This window comes from Lampris incognitus, chromosome 11 (assembly GCF_029633865.1).
Source record: "Lampris incognitus isolate fLamInc1 chromosome 11, fLamInc1.hap2, whole genome shotgun sequence".
In the NCBI taxonomy this organism is placed as follows: Eukaryota; Metazoa; Chordata; class Actinopteri; order Lampriformes; family Lampridae; genus Lampris; species Lampris incognitus.
In genome coordinates, this window is record NC_079221.1 from 46,957,733 (window position 1) to 46,975,468 (window position 17,736).

Sequence of the window (17,736 nt, forward strand, 5' to 3'; positions counted from 1 at the left end):
TTCTTGGCTTTGTGTGTGTGTGTGTGTTGAATAAAATGATCTTAGATGGGTGTTGTGGGCCCATGTTCGCGGTGTGGCCCACACTGGTTTCCATTGTGAGATCAAAGTTTCTAACAGGACCGCCATTATAACGTAGCTGCTGCTGCTGCCCGGCTCCTCCCTGGTGAGCTGACCTGAAGTGCGGATTAGGGGCGACACCTGCTCCCTGGGTGGCGACACCTGCTCCCTGGGTGGCGACACCTGCTTCCTGGGTGTCTAACTGCATGTGTTGTGGGGAGCATTATGCAACTGAATGATTATGGATTGAGAGGGAAGTGCATGTGTTCATTAGTGTTGTGTGCACATGAGCAACTTGATTTAATTTGTATACCGACATGTGTATGCGCATGTGTTTATAGGATGTTGCTTGTGTATTTTTGCAAGATTGTGTGTGCACGTGTGGCTGTTTGTGCAAGAGTGCACGTGCATGTTTGTGCTGGTGTGTGTGTGTGTGTGTGTGTGTCTGAGACAGTAATTGGTTCTGTACAGGCTCTTCATTAATAGACTCATTAAATTTCAATCTCTCCCTGCTCTCTCCTCCCAGTCTTCTCTCTCCAGAGGGATGCTTAGTGAGACCTGTCTGGGCTGGAGGATCACATCCCTGGGGGAGGTGCCCTCAGGTGCCCTCCTGCTCATCAGATAGAAGCCACTGAGCAAGTCTGGGTCTCAGATGTGGCCTAGCTTGGGCTGAGGAGGATGGAGAGATATGATATACCGGGGGGAAGGTCAGGGAGGAGAGAGGGGAGCTCGCAGGCTTAGATTTGGAGGTGTTGTGGTTAAAAAAAAAAGAAAAGTTAAGTGCTACTAACTCAAAATAATGATCATCAGGCACAAAACCCGAGAAAGCCTAAATCAATGCCTTTTTCTTTAAAGCATCAAATATTTACTACTAATATTACTACCACTAATATTACTAGCACTACCATTACTACCACTACCATTACTACCACTACTATTACTGCCACTACTATTACTGCCACTAATATTACTACCACTACCATTACTACCACTACTATTACTACCATTGCTATTACTGCCACTACTATTACTACCACTACTATTACTACCACTACCATTACTACCACTACTATTACTGCCACTACTATTACTACCACTACTATTACTACCACTACCATTACTACCACTACTATTACTGCCACTACTATTACTACCACTACTATTACTACCACTACCATTACTACCACTACTATTACTACCACTACCATTACTACCACTACTATTACTACCACTACCATTACTACCACTACTATTACTGCCACTACTATTACTACCACTACTATTACTACCACTACCATTACTACCACTACTATTACTACCACTACCATTACTACCACTACTATTACTACCACTACTATTACTAAAGGATCCAATCTTTATTGATCTTAAATCATCTTGACAATAGAGGTGGGGGGTTTAATTCTTTTTGTTGAATCAGTAGATTCAAGTCAGGACATTTCAATCAACCAAACGTTTGAGTGTTTCGAGTTTCTGGTATATCCAGTAAATGAGATTCCAGTGTTTCAAAATCAGGAAAACTTTATTTGTCATTTCACTTCATGCACTTTGTGCCAGGAATGCGGACACAGCTCTCTCCTTGTATAACCAAAGTGAGAGCTGTGTCCTCATTCTCGGCACAAAGTCAAACACGTTTTCGGTGGGTGTGGAACTCCGCCAAGGTTGTCCCATGTCTCCAATTCTGTTTGTGATATTCATGGACAGGATCTCAAGGTGCAGCCAAGGTGAGGAGTGTGTCCATTTTGGGAACCTCAGAACTGCGTCTCTGCTCTTCACAGATGATGTGGTTTTGTTGGCTTCATCAGAACGTGACCTCCAGCGTGCACTTGGGTAGTTTGCAGCTGAGTGTGAAATGGCCGGGATGAGAGTCAGCACCTCCAAGCCCGAGGCCAAGGTTCTCTACCGGAAAATGGTGGATTGCTCCCTCCGGATCAGGGATGAGTTGTTGCCTCAAGTGAAGGAGTTCAAGTATCTCGGGGTCTTGTTCACGAGTGAGGGTAGGATGGAGCGGGAGATTGTCAGGCGGATTGGTGCAGCATAAGCAGTATGAGGACGTTGTACCGGACCATTGTGGTGAAGAGGGAGCTGAGCCGGAGGGCAAAGCTCTCAATTTACCAGTCACTTCGTTCCAACCCTCACCTATGGCCATGAGCTTTAGGTAGTGACTGAAAAAGTGAGATCACGGATACAAGCGACTGAAATTAGTTTCTTCTGTAGGGTGTCTGGGCTCAGTCTTAGAGGTAGGGTGAGGAGCTCGGACATCTGGAGGGAGCTCGGAGTAGAGCTGCTGCTCCTTTGCACTGAAAGGAGCCAGTTGAGGTGGTTCGGGCATCTGATTAGGATGCCTCCTGGGCGCCTTCCTTTGGAGGTTTATGAGATGAGACCCCGGGGTAGACCCAGAACTCGCTGGAGGGACTACATGTCCAATCTGGCCTGGCAACACCTTGGGATCCCCCAGGAGGAGCTGGAGGGCGTTGCTCGGGGCAGAGACATCTGGAGTGCCCTACTTAGCTTGCTGCCACCGCGACCCGACCCCGGAGAAGCGGCTGATGAGGAATGAATGAATGAACTTAATGCACTTGCATACATGAAATGAAATGAAACGTCGTTTCCCCCAGCCCACACCAGTACAACACAATGACAAAAACACATCCAAAAAATACAAGAACACACATATCTAAACTAATACACACAGTGGTGCTTGAAAGTTTGAGCCCTTTAGAATGTTCTACATATCTGCATAAATATGACCTAAAACAAGTCCTAAAAGTAGATAAAGAAATCCCAATTAGACAAAAATATTATAGTTTGTCATTTATTTATTGCGGAAAATTATCCAATATTACATATCTGTGAGTGGCAAAAGTATGTGAACCTTTGCTTTCAGTATCTGGTTCATAAACTTCCAAGCACCACTGTATATCCACACTAAACAGAAATGCACTGTCCAAGGGAACGAACGCCAGCCAGGATGCATGTCGGAACCGCCGGTCTGCATGGGCTACCGGTTAGCTTTGCCCACCCCGCTTCCTGTCAGACCGCCCTTTGCGTTTCCTCCATGGGCGCAGCTTCAAGCAGGGGCCGTGGTCCCCGGGCCCACCGGATGAAGCAGACCAAGCTGTCCCAGCCGATCCAGCGTCAGCTCTCTCAGCCAGACACCCTCGACACACCTCCCCACACTCCTCACGACCACATCAAAAACACCAGTCAATGCCAGGTGAGGCCGTCGCCAGACCACCCACGGTGTTATCGGGACTGCCGGTCTGCATAGGCTAGCAGTTAGCTTAACCTGTCCCGCTCTCCCAGCCGATCCAGCGCCAGCTCTCCCAGCCATCAAACGAAGACAAATTTTAGACGCAGATGTGGACAAAGACACCGTATGGACGGTACTGGGTGAGGCCGCCTCAAATGTGAATTCGCGCCGCCATCTTCCCACACCGGAAACGCGAAGTTCATGCGGTGCATTCAGTCTTCCGGGGCTAGACAGCTTCATATGCTACCTTGGCAGACTGAACATTCATGGATAGCTTAATTATGTAAACGCACACTAGCTGCACCAGCAACTAAAAAGTTAACTTACAGTTGTGATACCGAATGTTCGCCAGAGGGGGCGCTCTAACCACTGTGAACTGTATAAGCCTTTTCTTACATGTCGCAACTCTGTAGACTCCATGCGAAATAGAACAGAGCATAACAGCCATCGCCACAAAGCATTGCTTATCCAACATATTAACATTTAATTAAGATGACTTATTTAATTATATGGTCGAGTAACTTCTGACGAAGCTTTTTTTTGTTTTCTGTTGCTACCACAGTCGTTTTGCTGTGCAAGATTCACGTCAGATATCCAGTGGGTTATTTGATGTAGCTTGGTAATGGAAAGCCTATTGTCTGTGAAACATGGCTAAGAGGTTAGAGATGTGAATGCAAGTGTTTAATTCCCCTTAAAGTATTTAACACAACTTAAACCAACTGGAGATAAATGTAAGAGAGTATTATTTTGTGAGTTAGGATTTGTGAGCTACTTTGTGACTAATTGAATTTGCTGATGCAAACAGGGCTAAGCTATGTGTTGTGGTTTTATGAGGTTCACGCTGAAAAAAAATCTGAACTCACTCTGAAGGCGAGTTTTCGGCTTAATTGCCAGAATGAAGAGTTTGACTTGTCTTTATGAATGCATTATTATTATTATTTTTTTTTTTGGTTGAACCAATGGTCCCTAGTCATACCTGCAGTACATGGAGCAGCGTCCAGGTCTCCTTCAGCTCTTCCCTCATCAGTGGAGGAACATGCAAGGATACAGATACGTTTCAAAGCTTTGAACCCTAAGGACACAGAGCAGGAGTAATACAACTGTGAAGTAGCAGGTAGACGATGTTAAAGTACATAGACAGCCTTCCCACCAGAACCTAGTTTCTGATGGTGCTTCTCCCAGTTCAAGTCAGAATAGTGACTGTGACATTGATATTCACTGATTGTAGTGCCACACCTCTTCTATGAAAAACCAGTAGAAAGCTGATCTTAGCGAGCCCCTCCCACGTTCGCTAGCCAAGCAGGCCAGTAGCAATGCTGAGGTGACTAAGCATGTAACAGCATTCAGGAATCAGCAACACTTTGTCATTTAACTTCATGCACTTGTGTACATGAAATGAAACAAAGTGCTGTTTCCCCCAGCCCACAGCAGTACGACACAAAGACAAAAACGCATCCAAAAACTACAAGAACACACACGCCCAAACTAACACATCTATCCAAAATTCAAAAAACAAAACAAAACATAAATATCACTGTCCAAAGGAATGAACGCCAGCAAGGATGACCGTCGGAACGGCCGGTCTGCATGGGCTAGCAGTTAGCTTAGTCCGCCCCGCTTCCGCGTCCTCTCAGACCACCTACAGCGTTTCCTCCTCGGGGGGCAGCTCCAAGCAGCGGCCATGGTCCCTGGACCCACCGGATCAAGCAGCCCAAGCTGTCCCAGCCAGACACCCTCGACACACCTCCCCACACTCCACACGACGGCATCAAAAACACCACAGTCAACGCCAGGTGAGGCCACCACCAGAACGCCCTCGGTGTTATCGGAACTGCCGGTCTGCATGGGCTAGCAGTTAGCTTAGCTTGCCCCGCTTCCACATCCTGTCAGACCGTCCCCGGCGTTACCTCCTCAGGCGTAGCTCTGGGCAAGGCCGTGGTCCCTGGGCCCACAGGAAGCAGCAGAACAAGCATTCCCAGCTGATCCGGCGCCTGCTCTCCCTGCCATCAAATGATCTCAAAACTTGGATGCAGACGTGGACAAAGACACTGCGTGGACGGTACTGGGTGAGGCTGCTGCAAACGTGAATTCGCGCAGCCATCGTCATTTCATGACAACCACTTCCCTTCCCATCCCATCCTTCCATTGTGTAATCGCCTTGAAGTCGATGGTGCTGCTGGACGAATTCTACCTTACCTCGGCTATGTTGAAGTTGACTCATTCTTCCCCAGAGTTTTACAGGATAATCTGAAGTGGTTAGCACTTTAGCTCTCATTGTTCCTGATCATTAAGCCTGAACAGAATCTATACATTTTTTTTTGCAACGCTGATCCAGAAGGAAAACCTGTGGAATTTAGCTGAATGTTTTTTTGCTTGTAATGTGAGACACTGTATTCATTTAAAATAAAAAAGATTGTTTTTGAGCAAAAATAAGAAACACGGTGCATTAAAACAACCTAAAATTACCTCAAACAGACTGAAAGAAATATTTGGTAGATTCTAGTATAACATTTGAATTTCAGATTTCATTTCATCACCAACAGTTCAAAACAAAGTGTGAATATTTGTTGCAAAAGTCAACCAGCATAAAATGTAGGACACATGGCCATTAAAATGCAAGGTTCAATCTGGAGCAGAGAGATCAAAAACATTAATTTGCCAAACCATTAACCATTAATCATCTCCCAGCAATTACCACTTCAGCACATAAGCAAATACATAAATAACTGGTAAAGTGCTTGACCTCAACTTTACCAAATATCTATCAAGAACCTTTAAATACAGCAAAGGCAAATACACCACAGAAAACACAAAACTTTCTCAGATGCCCTAAAATAATGCATCTGCTTAAAATTTGCAGAACATTCAGCCATGGCCTGCTGGGAAAGCTGAGAACAGGCAACCCTCTGCCCCTCATCCAGTACCCTCAGCTGCTGTCTAGTCTCAGGACGCCAGTCTTCAGCACCTGCAGTGCTTCCATACCCAAACAACATATACAAGTCATCCACCTCTCCATGAATGGTGGCAGAGGACAGTCTGGATGTGTCTTGAAGTTTAGTGAGTGTGGCCAAGATTTCAGTGGTGTGCTCAACAATGAAGATAGCCTGGGCTTTTACACGTGTATTTTTTCCTCTAGGAGGGCTTTTAGGTCGTGAACAACCTTGGAAGACAGTGGTAAAAGGTGGGTATAAAGTCATAGAAAATGTCAAAGGTTCACCTTGTCCTTTGTACTGCATCAATCCAGTAGCCCCATCTGGTCAGGACATCAGACACTGGCATGACAGCAGCAAAGCCTAGAGTCTTCATGTAGGGCCACATGTAAGGCCCCCCCAGTATGTAAGGCTGGGGGGGGGGGGGGCTTACAAATCACCCTCTTCACAAGGCTACACAAAACTACTCAAAAATGCCAGGGAAGACCTCTAGCACCAAGTTGAGCAGATGTGCCAGGCATGTGGTGTGTTTGGCTCTGGGAAAAGGGCCTTAAAGAACTGTGCTGACGGCTTACTTCTTATAGCTTGCCGAGTCTGTGACAAAAGCCCAGACTTTGTTGAAGTTGATGTTGTAAGTGTTAAGGCAAGCAATGACTTCCTGGGACACAGTGGTGAAGTTAACTCTCTCAAGGAAAACAAGATCCTCAGCTAGAGGAGGTTTGTACACAGGCTGCAGAAGGAGGATGTAGCGACCACAAACATCTGTTGTCTCATCCAACTCATAGTCTCATAGATGGCCTTTCCCTTCACTGCACACTGGATGTACTCCACATACTGAGGGAATAGCTCCAGCAGGTAGTCATATTGGAGAGGAAATTGAGCTGGAACAAATCCTCCTTGCTTATAGTATTTCTGCAAAAATGTAGCCAGCTTGAGAGGCTTCTCCAGGGATCTATATGCCTCAGTAAGGTCCTTAGTGAATTCTAGAACAAACTCCTTCCTCTCAGCTGTACATGAGGTTTTAGAGAGACAGGAAGACAGCTGATTCCTAGATTGTACTTAAAGTAAAGGAGAAAGACAGATATTCACTCTACGTTGAAAATACATTTTACATATTATATATAACCCATGGAAATAGATACCACACAGGACAAAATCACTACTTTTGGGGTTCTTTATTTATTTCTATTTTTTATTTTTTTGTGTAATTAAGGTCTGCCTTTATGGTTTAGGCAGAAAGATTTCATGAAAAACAAATACAAAAAAAACACATCAAAATATGACAGTGGGCTTATCACTAAAAGAAACCTCATGAAAATGTACAAAATAAACATACATGCCCTCTAAACCCATGAACAACCATGACAAATGTGAGAATTCAACTCTACAGGAATACTTAAAGCACACTCAAATTCCATTTCCCTTCAGAGGGACCACCAAGTTGAGCTTCTGGCTTTGTACACAAATCCTCTCTAATATCTACATGAAATAAACATACATTTATAGAAACATTTGTTCAGCTTAACCAAATACCTACTTAGCTATGGAGGTTATACTCTAGGCCCGGTTACCTTGCTAATCACATTTGTACTTCCTCAAACAGTCTGGACATTTCATGAAATTCATCGCGCTATTTGCACCTTAAGCAAAACATCATTCAAACTACTATATAGGGTACAACTATTAACCTCCACACTATAATATTAGATCGAGAGATGGATCCTTAAGGCATATTTACCCATGGATTTCATTAGATGGACTCAGAATGCATTTCGCCTGCATCTCTCAGCTTACTCAATTGGAAAAGGACCAGAATCCCCAGACCAAAAGAAGAAGAAATTCGCCAATCTTCTGGTGGCACCAGTTTGTAACAGCTAAGAGTTAACCCATTTCAGATCTCTTTTGTTCCCTTAGGTACAGTCTTACTTTTTTTTAAAATGGTTTGTACATATGAATTATATTTTAACATAACAATAACTGTAAATACCTCTTCCCTTGTACATAGTTAAACAAAAATAAAATCTATTCTCTTTTTTTTATACTGAACATACTTACACAGGGTACATGGAATTTACCGCCTGGCTACATATACATAACATTTATTTACTTGAAAAAAATGTATTTTCCAATATCTATCATTTTCAGTGATCTGCATTTACAAAGCTTAGTAACATGTCCCACAAATGTCAGCATAAACACATAAGTTGTGTTCATAGTCACATACTAACTTACTATTCATACTAAGTATGATGTCAAACTGAGTATGTAGTGCATTCCAATTGCATAGAATGTGGATTTTGTGTACGCGATGCCCATATATATATATATATATATATATATATATACACTAGATTAGCATGAATTTTGAGTATGCGGCATGAGTTTACTGGACATATTCAAACATCCACAAATGCATTGCGTCTCTTCAGAATGCACAATGGCAGCTACCCCCTTTTCCAAAAATGTTGGGGCAAATATCCAAACAGACATATACTGACCACATATTGGGAATCTCAATGGTTACTTTCTTGCCTGAAAAAATATTAAAACTTAGTAAAGTGACATATAAACAGTCCTAGGTTGAAAATTACCACAGCTTTTAGCCTGGTTTGAAATCTCCACCATTGCTGTCTGTTGGTGCAAAATGGATTCTGGGATACTTGACTGTCTTGCTTGAGTATATTTCAATGTGAAAAGTTTGCTGGTAATGGCATACATAAACATTCATTTAGTGGGTAATATGCAGTACATACTGTGAGTATGTAGTAGATAGAACGTTAGTATGAGTTTTTGAACACAGCCATGGCTGTGGCTGTGTGAGGTTGACAGGCCCAAATTACAAAAGACAAAAACAACAATCCTCTTTCTCACAGTCACACCTTACAAATAGTTTTCGTGTCATATGCATAAGTTCTGAGATATCTACCTCTGACACTCTTTAATTTTAACTTTAACCATGTTTTCATCACCAAACATTGGTTTTGGGGATGAAAACAGTTAAAGTTAAAATGAAAAAGACTAAAGCAAAAAGATTAAAAACTGACTAATTTAAAAACAAAATGCTTCTTACTTTGGATAATCCAAAGATTCCTTGTCAACAGTTTTCATATATTTATTAGGTAGAAAGTCTTTAAAGTGAAAACTATCAATATTGCTATGAACTATCAATATTACAGATTACAGATAATATTGCTGAGTTATGGCATCAGCGTTATAGTGATTATGGGCGCATAACTGCTGGTAGAGATGGATGATGAAGACAAACACAAGACAGCCTTCATGACACCCATATGATTCTGGGAATTGAAGATAATGACACAATGAGTGACCAATATTCTGTACTTTCCAGAGAATCATAGAGAAATGTATTGGCTCATTAAATCTTACAGAAGTCATTATGTTTCTTGACGATCTCATTGTGTTATCTGATACACTTGAATAACATGAGGGGCGGCTCATGTGAGTTTTAAACAGGCTGAAGGAATTTGGTCTGAAGTTGTCACCAGAGAAGTGCCAATTTTTTCAGAAGTCAGAAAGACACCTAAGACATTTAGTCTGAGAATGGAGTAAAACTGACCCTGGGAAGATGGCTTCATTAACCACTTGGCCTAGATCAAACAAGGCTGGTGAGCTGAAGTCATTCCTAGGGTTCACAAGATGTTACAGGAGGCTTGTTAAGGACTATTCCAAAACCACAAAGCCTCTCAATGATCTTACTGCTGGTTATGTACCTGCAAAGAAGTCAAACCATCTCAAGTCCTTCTCTAATTGTGACTTGAAACAACCATTCAGTGGTAAGTGGACACCATTATGTGAAGAGGCACTCAAAACACTCATTGAGAAGCTGTCAACTGTATCAGTGCTTGGTTTCTCTGATCCCAAGCAAACATACATTCTACATATTGATGCCAGCTTACATGGACTCAGTGCAGCTCTTTATCAAGAAAAAAAGGGTCAAATGGAGGTCATCACTATTGCCAGTAGAGGACTGTCAAACTGTGAATGAAGGTATCCCACCCACAAGCTTGAGTTCCTTGCCTTTAAGTGGGCTGTCATTGACAAGTTCTTTGATGACCTCTATTGAGCTGAGTTCACAATCATGACTAACAATAATCCATTGATTTATGTGCTGAGCTGTGCAAGGCTTGATGCCCCAGGATACTGGTGGCTTGCTGCTCTGTCCATTTTCAATTTCAGCATTAAGTAAAGAGGTGGAAAATACATTGAGATGCAGATGGGTTATCCCGACATCCGCATGAACCATCCTAGGTGGGTCATAGTGCCAGGGCTTAAGATGACAGAGTGCAGCAGTTTAATTTATATGTTTATTAAGAAGGGTGAGACAATGTTCCCCAAGTAAGCTGTCCAATCCGTGTTAGAGGCACCACTTCGACAAATCTCCTTAAACTGAACGAGAAGGAAACCTCTTACCTGTTACAGTTGAGTGTCTTGCCATTGATGAGAGTGTGACCCCAGGAAAGTTCTCTCAAGCCGACCTGCTTGCTGGATCCAACACTCTTCCCAGGATATCACTGCAGGAATGGGTTGCTAAACAGAGAAGTGATTCAGCAATCAGCAGTCACAGACATTGTCAATACTGGGAAAAACCTGTTTTATCGAGCTAGGCAGAATGAAAAGAGGGAAGTTCAGGTGATACTCGGAGTACATCTGTCACCATCTTACAATGCTGTGATTGCAACCAATCCCCAATCCTCTGTGAATATTACACATAGCCATAGTAACTCTGGTTAATGATCATGGCAATTTGCATATGAAACCGATCATTGATTTCGGTCATTATGCGAATGTGCTGTTTAGGAGGTTGGAGGATACCCGCAGTCAGTTGAGACTGACAAAATCACTTAGATTAGTGATGAAATGTTTCTCCCACTAAACGTTAGTTGAATCAGTCCAGGTGAACTGATTCAACTTTCTGGGATAACCCAAATTAGTTGCACCAGCAGCTAAAAAAAGTTAACTTACAGTTGTAATACTGAAGGTTCACCAGAGGAGTGCTCTAACAGCTGTTTTAGAATAAGCCTTTTCTTACATAGTCAGAACTAACCCAGACACTGAGGATGCACAAGCCAGTGCATTCTTAGTGCCGGTCCCAAGCCCGGATAAATGGAGAGGGTTGCATCAGGAAGGGCATCTGATATAAAATCTTTGCCAAATCAAATATGCGGATCATAAATAAGATTTACATACAGGATCGGTCGAGGCCCGGGTTACCAACGACCACCACCGGTACCGTTAACCAGCAGGGTGCCAGTGGAAACTATGCTACTGTTGGGTGAAGGAGAAGGAGAGGGGGAAGGCATGTCCAGAGGCAGAGAGAGAGGAGGAAGGGTAGGAGTGTGGAGGTGAGAGTCAGAATGTTGAATGTTGGCACTATGACCGGTAGAGGGAGAGAGCTGGCTGATATGATGGAGAGAAGAAAAGTAGACATATTGTGTGTGCAAGAGATCAGGTGGAAGGGGAGTAAGGCCAGGAGTATTAGACGCGGGTTCAAACTCTTCTTCCATGGTGCGAATGGGAGGAGAAATGGGGTAGGGGTAATTCTGAAGAAAGAATATGTCAGGAGTGTGCTGGAGGTGAAGAGAGTGTCAGACAGAGTGATGAGTATGAAGCTGGAAATTGAAGGTGTATTGCTGAATGTTATCAGCGCATATGCCCCGCAAGTTGGGTGTGAAATGGAAGAGAAAGAAGAATTCTGGAATAAGTTGGATGATGTGGTGGAGAGTGTACCAAAGGAGGAGAGAATGGTCATTAGAGCGGACTTCAATGGACATGTTAGTGAAGGGAACAGAGGTGATGGGTAGGTATGATGTCAAGCAGAGAAATGTGGAAGGACAGATGGTGGTGGATTTTGTGAAAATGATGGAAATGTCTGTGGTGAATACATATTTCAGGAAGAGGGAGGAACACAGGGTGATGTAAAAGAATGAAGGAAAGTGCACACAGGTGGACTATATCTTATGTTAACATTAACCAGGAGGCACGATCTGAAAGACACGGGGGACTGCAAGGCTGTGAAAAGGGAGAACATAGCTGGGCAACATCGGATGGTGGTCTGTAGGATGACTTTGGAGACCAAGAAGAGGAAGAGAGTGAAGGCAGAGCCGAAAATCAAATGGTGGAAGTTGAAGAAGGACGACTATTGTGTGGAGTTGAGGGAGGAGTTAAGACAGCCACTGGGTGGTAGTGAAGAGTTGCCATATGGCTGGGCAGGCACTGCAGAAATAGTGAGGGAGACAGCAAGGAAGGTACTTGGTGTGTCATCAGGACAGAGGAAGGAAGATGATGAGACTTGGTGGTGGAATGAGGAAATACAGCAAATTATACAGAGGAAGAGGTTGGCAAAGAAGAAGTGGGATAGTCAGAGAGATGAAGAAAGTAGACAGGAGTACAAGGAGATGCAGCGTAAAGTGAAGACAGAGGTGGCAAAGGCAAAGGAAAAGGTGTATGGTGATTTGTATGACAGATTAGACACTACGGAAGGAGAAAAGGACTTGTACCGATTGGCTAAACAGAGGGACTAAGCTAGGAAGGATGAGCAGCAAGTTAGGGCGATCAAGGATAGAGATGGAAATGTGCTGAGAAGGTGGAAAGAGTACTTTGAGGGGCTGATGAATGAAGAAAATGAGAGAGAGAGAAGGTTGGATGATGTGGGGATAGTGAATCAGGAAGTGCAGTGGATTAGCAAGGAGGAAGTGAGGGCAGGATGAAGAGTGGAAAGGCAGTTGGTCCTGATGACATACCTGTGGAGGCATGGAGATGTTTAGGAGAGATGGCAGTGGGGTTTTTAACTAGATTGTTTAACACCATCTTGGAAAGCGAGAGGATGCCTGAGGAGTGGAGAAGAAGCATACTGGTACAGATTTTCAAGAACAACTGCGATGTGCAGAACTGTAGCAACTACAGAGGTATAAAGTTGATCAGCCACAGCATGAAGACATGGGAAAGAGTAATAGAAGCTAGGTTAAGAGGAGAGGTGATGATCAGTGAGCAGCAGTATGGTTTCATGCCACGAAAGAGCACCACAGATGTGATGTTTGCTTTGAGAATGTTGATTGAGGGGTATAGAGATGGCCAAAAGGAGTTATATTGTGTCTTTGTAGATGTAGAGAAAGCATACGACAGGGTGCCGAGAGAGGAGGTGTGGTAATGTATAAGGAAGTCGGGAATTACAAAGAAGTATGTAGGAGTGGTGCAGGATGTGTATGAGGGAAGTGTGACAGTGGTGAGGTGTGCAGTTGGAATGATAGATGGGTTTAAGGTGGAGGTGGGATTGCATCAAGGATCGGCTCTGAGCCCTTTCTTGTTTGCAATGGTGATGGACAGGTTGACGGACAAGATCAGGCAGGAGTCTCCGTGGACTATGACATTTGTGGATGACATTGTGATCTGTAGCAAGAGTACGGTGCAGGTTGAGGAGAGCCTGGAGAGGTGGTGGTATGCACTGGAAAGAAGAGGAATGAAAGTCAGTAAGAGCAAGATGGAATATCTATGCGTGAATGAGAGGAAGGACAGTGAAATGATGTGAATGCAAGGAGTAGAGGTGACGAAGGCATAAGAGTTTAAATACTTGGGGTCAACTGTCCAAAGTAACGGGGAGTGCAAAAGAGAGGTAAAGAAGAGAGTGTATGCAGGGTGGAGAAGAGTGTCAGGAGTGATTTGCGACAGAAGGGTACCAGCAAGAGTTAAAGGGAAGGTTTACAAGATGGTTGTGAGACCAGCTATGTTATATAGTTTGGAGACAGTGGCACTGATGAAAAGACAGGAGGTGGACCTGGAGGTGGCAGAGTTGAAGATGATAAGATTTTAATTGGGAGTGACGAAGAAGGACGGGATTCGGAATGATTATATTAGAGGGACCGCTCAAGTTGGACGGTTTGGAGACAAAGCGAGAGAGGCAAGATTGAGATGGTTTGGACATGTGTGGAGGAGAGATGCTGGGTATATTGAGAGAAGGATGCTGAATATGGAGCTGTCAGGGAAGAGGAAAAGAGGAAGGCCAAAGAGGAGGTTTATGGATGTGGTGAGGGAGGACATGCAAGTGACTGGTGTGACAGAGGAAGATGTAGAAGACAGGAATACATGGAAACGGATGATCCGCTGTGGCGACCCCTAACAGGAGCAGCCAGAAGTAGTAGTAGTAGTAGTAGTAGTTACATTGTCAGAACTCCAAATGTATTTATGCATGCTCAACAATCCAGGTAAGAAAATCACAGAAAGTTGAATCAATTCATCTGGACACAACATTTATTGACAGATAAGTTTTGTCACTCATCTAAGTGACCTCTTCAGTCTAAACTGACTGCAGGTATCCCCACCCTTATATGCAATACAGTTTCAGTCATTATTCAACTGTATTGTTGGCTACATGATGAAACACATTTTCAGCCAGGAGCTAACTCCAAAATCGAGTTTTGTGGTGTAATTGCCCGAATTAAGAGATTGTCTTGATTTTTTGAATGCTGATAGTTGTTTTGTTTTGTTTTTTGAACCAACGATTCCCAGTCACACCTGCAGTGTGTGGAGCAGCATCCAGGGCTTCTTCAACTCTGCACTCATCAGTGGAGGAACATGCAAGGATACAGATAAGCTTCAATGCTTTGAACCTTAAGGCATGCAGAGATATACTACCCAGGTAGAAGTAACAAAAGAAACATTGAGCGCTGAACATTGACTGACTTGATTAAGAAAAAAAAACAAAACAAACAAAAAAACAAAACAAAACAACAACAACCACCGGTGGACATTGAGGTCATCTTGATGTGATCAACACTATAAATCACAAGTGTTAAACTTCAACACTGTGCAGTAAGATTCAGCAATTCTACCAAAACATTGCCATGTAATAATAAATGTTTTGCACTTTAATAATTTGTAAACTAATCAAGCCAAAGTGTTGGCAGCATTGAGCAATTTCTTGAAAAAGCTTTTATTACAAGGGTTTGGCGAAATTATGTTGAAATCTTTCCTCCACACCGCGTCATTTGGGAATGGTAACAGTTCAAACGTGTTATTATTTTGCCAATATGTTTAATACATGTGGCGGTTAAAACTCTGATAAGTAAGTTTGATGTGAATCGATTCTCAAATGGTATTTTTCAGTACATGACATTTGAAACTTGATTCATATCAAACTTGGAAATTATTTATTTCAAGCACGATTCATTTGTTTTTGATTTATCTTCTAAATATTTATGTAAGCTTACAAGGCTGTGTTAATGTTACTCTGAAATATGAAGTTAACCAGTGCTGGCTGGGTGTAGCCTCCACATCAGCAGTATAAGCTGCTGTGGCAAAGCTAAGCAGGAGAGAGAATTCTCCAATGGCCATGATGACCATTACCTTTTACTGACACTGGCCTCTCTACCAAGTGTAAGTCAAAGTAAAGTAAGACTGGCTGGAAGGCTTTGTGAAGGGGTAAAGACTGGTGGATGCAGCGGAGAATAAAAGTGGAGGGAGAGGAAAAGGAAGAGGGGCCGTGCCAGCCGAGGAGAACAAAGAGGAAACGAGTGGGAGGAAATGAGAGAGGAGGTTGTGGGATTGCTTACACAGCTAAAGGTGAGAGAATTAACTCACCTCCTGGATATTCCACCTTTTTTCTTGGAGGCCATCGCAGACAACCGCTAGTGTATACACAGAAGGCTTTTTGATGTCGTCGTGAGGAGTGTGGGGAGGTGTGTGCAGGGTGTCTGGCTGGGAGAGCCTGGTCCGGTGGCCCGGGGGACCACGGCCCCAGCCTGGAGCTGCGCCCGAGGAGGAAACACCAAGGGCGGTCTGGCGGAAGCGGAAGCGGGGCGTGCTAAGCTAACTGCTAGCCCATGCAGATCGGCACTCCTCCTGGCTGGCGTTCGTTCCCTTGGACAGTGATTTGTTGTTTAGTGTGGTATGTGTGTTCTTGTGGTTGTTGGATGTGTGTCCGTCTTTGTGTGGCGCTCCTGGGGGAACGGCATTTCGTTTCATTTCATGTACGCAGGCGCATGAAGGGAAATGCCAAGTCAAGTTTATTCGTGCAGCCCAAATTCACAAGGTAGTGGCGAAGGGCTTAACTATCAGTAAAATATACAACAACACAGGAATGAGGAAAAACCCCACGAGAAAAACGCGAAAATGACAAATCACCTGGATGCTGTTACGCGCTTAGTCCCTGTTATGTTCTTTGGTAGTGTAAACTACTAGTAAGACACGTTAGCCCCTAGCTAGCGGGTCTGACCCTTTAGCCGAGCGGTTAGTGATGTCGCCTTGTGGTGCAGTACACCCCGTATCGAATCCCGCACCGGGCAAGAAAATAACCGCTTACATTGGTGGCAGCGGCGGGAACCGGAAGTGTGCAGATCCTCAGAAGTCTCTTCGGAGCGCGGGAAGAACAAAGCGCGAGGGCGCGCTTCCGGGAGAGGGTGACGACTGTAAACTACTAATAAGACACGTTAGCCCCCTAGCTAACGGGTCTGACCCTTTAGCCGAGCGGTTAGTGATGTCGCCTTGTGGTGCAGTACACGCCGTATCGAATCCCGCACCGGGCAAGAAAATAACCGGTTACAGTAGAATAACCACACGACGTATTGCTTAACAACTTTACTAAAAGGACTGCAAGGCAGACCGTTAACTTCCAACACGCTCCCACAGGTCCTCAGCAGCAACTCACAACAACATTCAGAGTCAACCTAACCTACTGTTACTAGCGGCTTAAGAATACAGCGCCCTCTAGCGGTTGGCGGTATAGAACTCAATGTAATATAGGGTAACTAGCTTACTGAACGCAACGGTCCCCACAGCGTTGGCGGGCGTCTCACTATGACGCCGCAGCAGCCAAGCGACTCCTATTGGCAAAGTCTTCGTGCGTCCAGATGCGCATGTACGCATGCGTGTTTCTAAACGCGTGCGGGTCGGTCCAAGGCCAGGAGACGCTTCCGAATATGTACATAAACATGCCCGTGAAGCCTTGGGAGACGCTGCCGAGACGCGGACACGCTACACCTGCAAACCCTCAGTCCGCTTGAATACTGTAGCGAATTCGGAGGGGCAGTCCGAGATACCGTCGCCACAGCCGGGACGCGAACCCGAATCTGGTCACCGCGAGTCACCCATGCGCTCGCTGTCTCGCTGCAGTCTCCTTGCTCCCCTGGCAGACATCTTGGAGAGGATAAGGGCGCACAGCTCCAAACCCTAAGCAGCGTGTTGGGTGCACGGCCGTGGAGAGGGTCAAAACAACGTGTTGGGGGGTTTTTCTTTCCGCCCACTGTAAATAAGCAGCATTTCGGTCTGGGCTTACCGGCTTTCTGGTGCTCCGGCGCCGGACTAGCTGACCATCCCCTCCCATCCCCTCACCTGGGGCCCTTCACGCCCTCATCAGCCGGCTCCGTCTGACTGCTTAGTTTTAATCAGGCCGCCGTGACCTTGCACAGAGGTACCGTAGACAGACCCAGAAGGAGCTCAGATAGAGAAAGGAAGCAAGCACAAAGG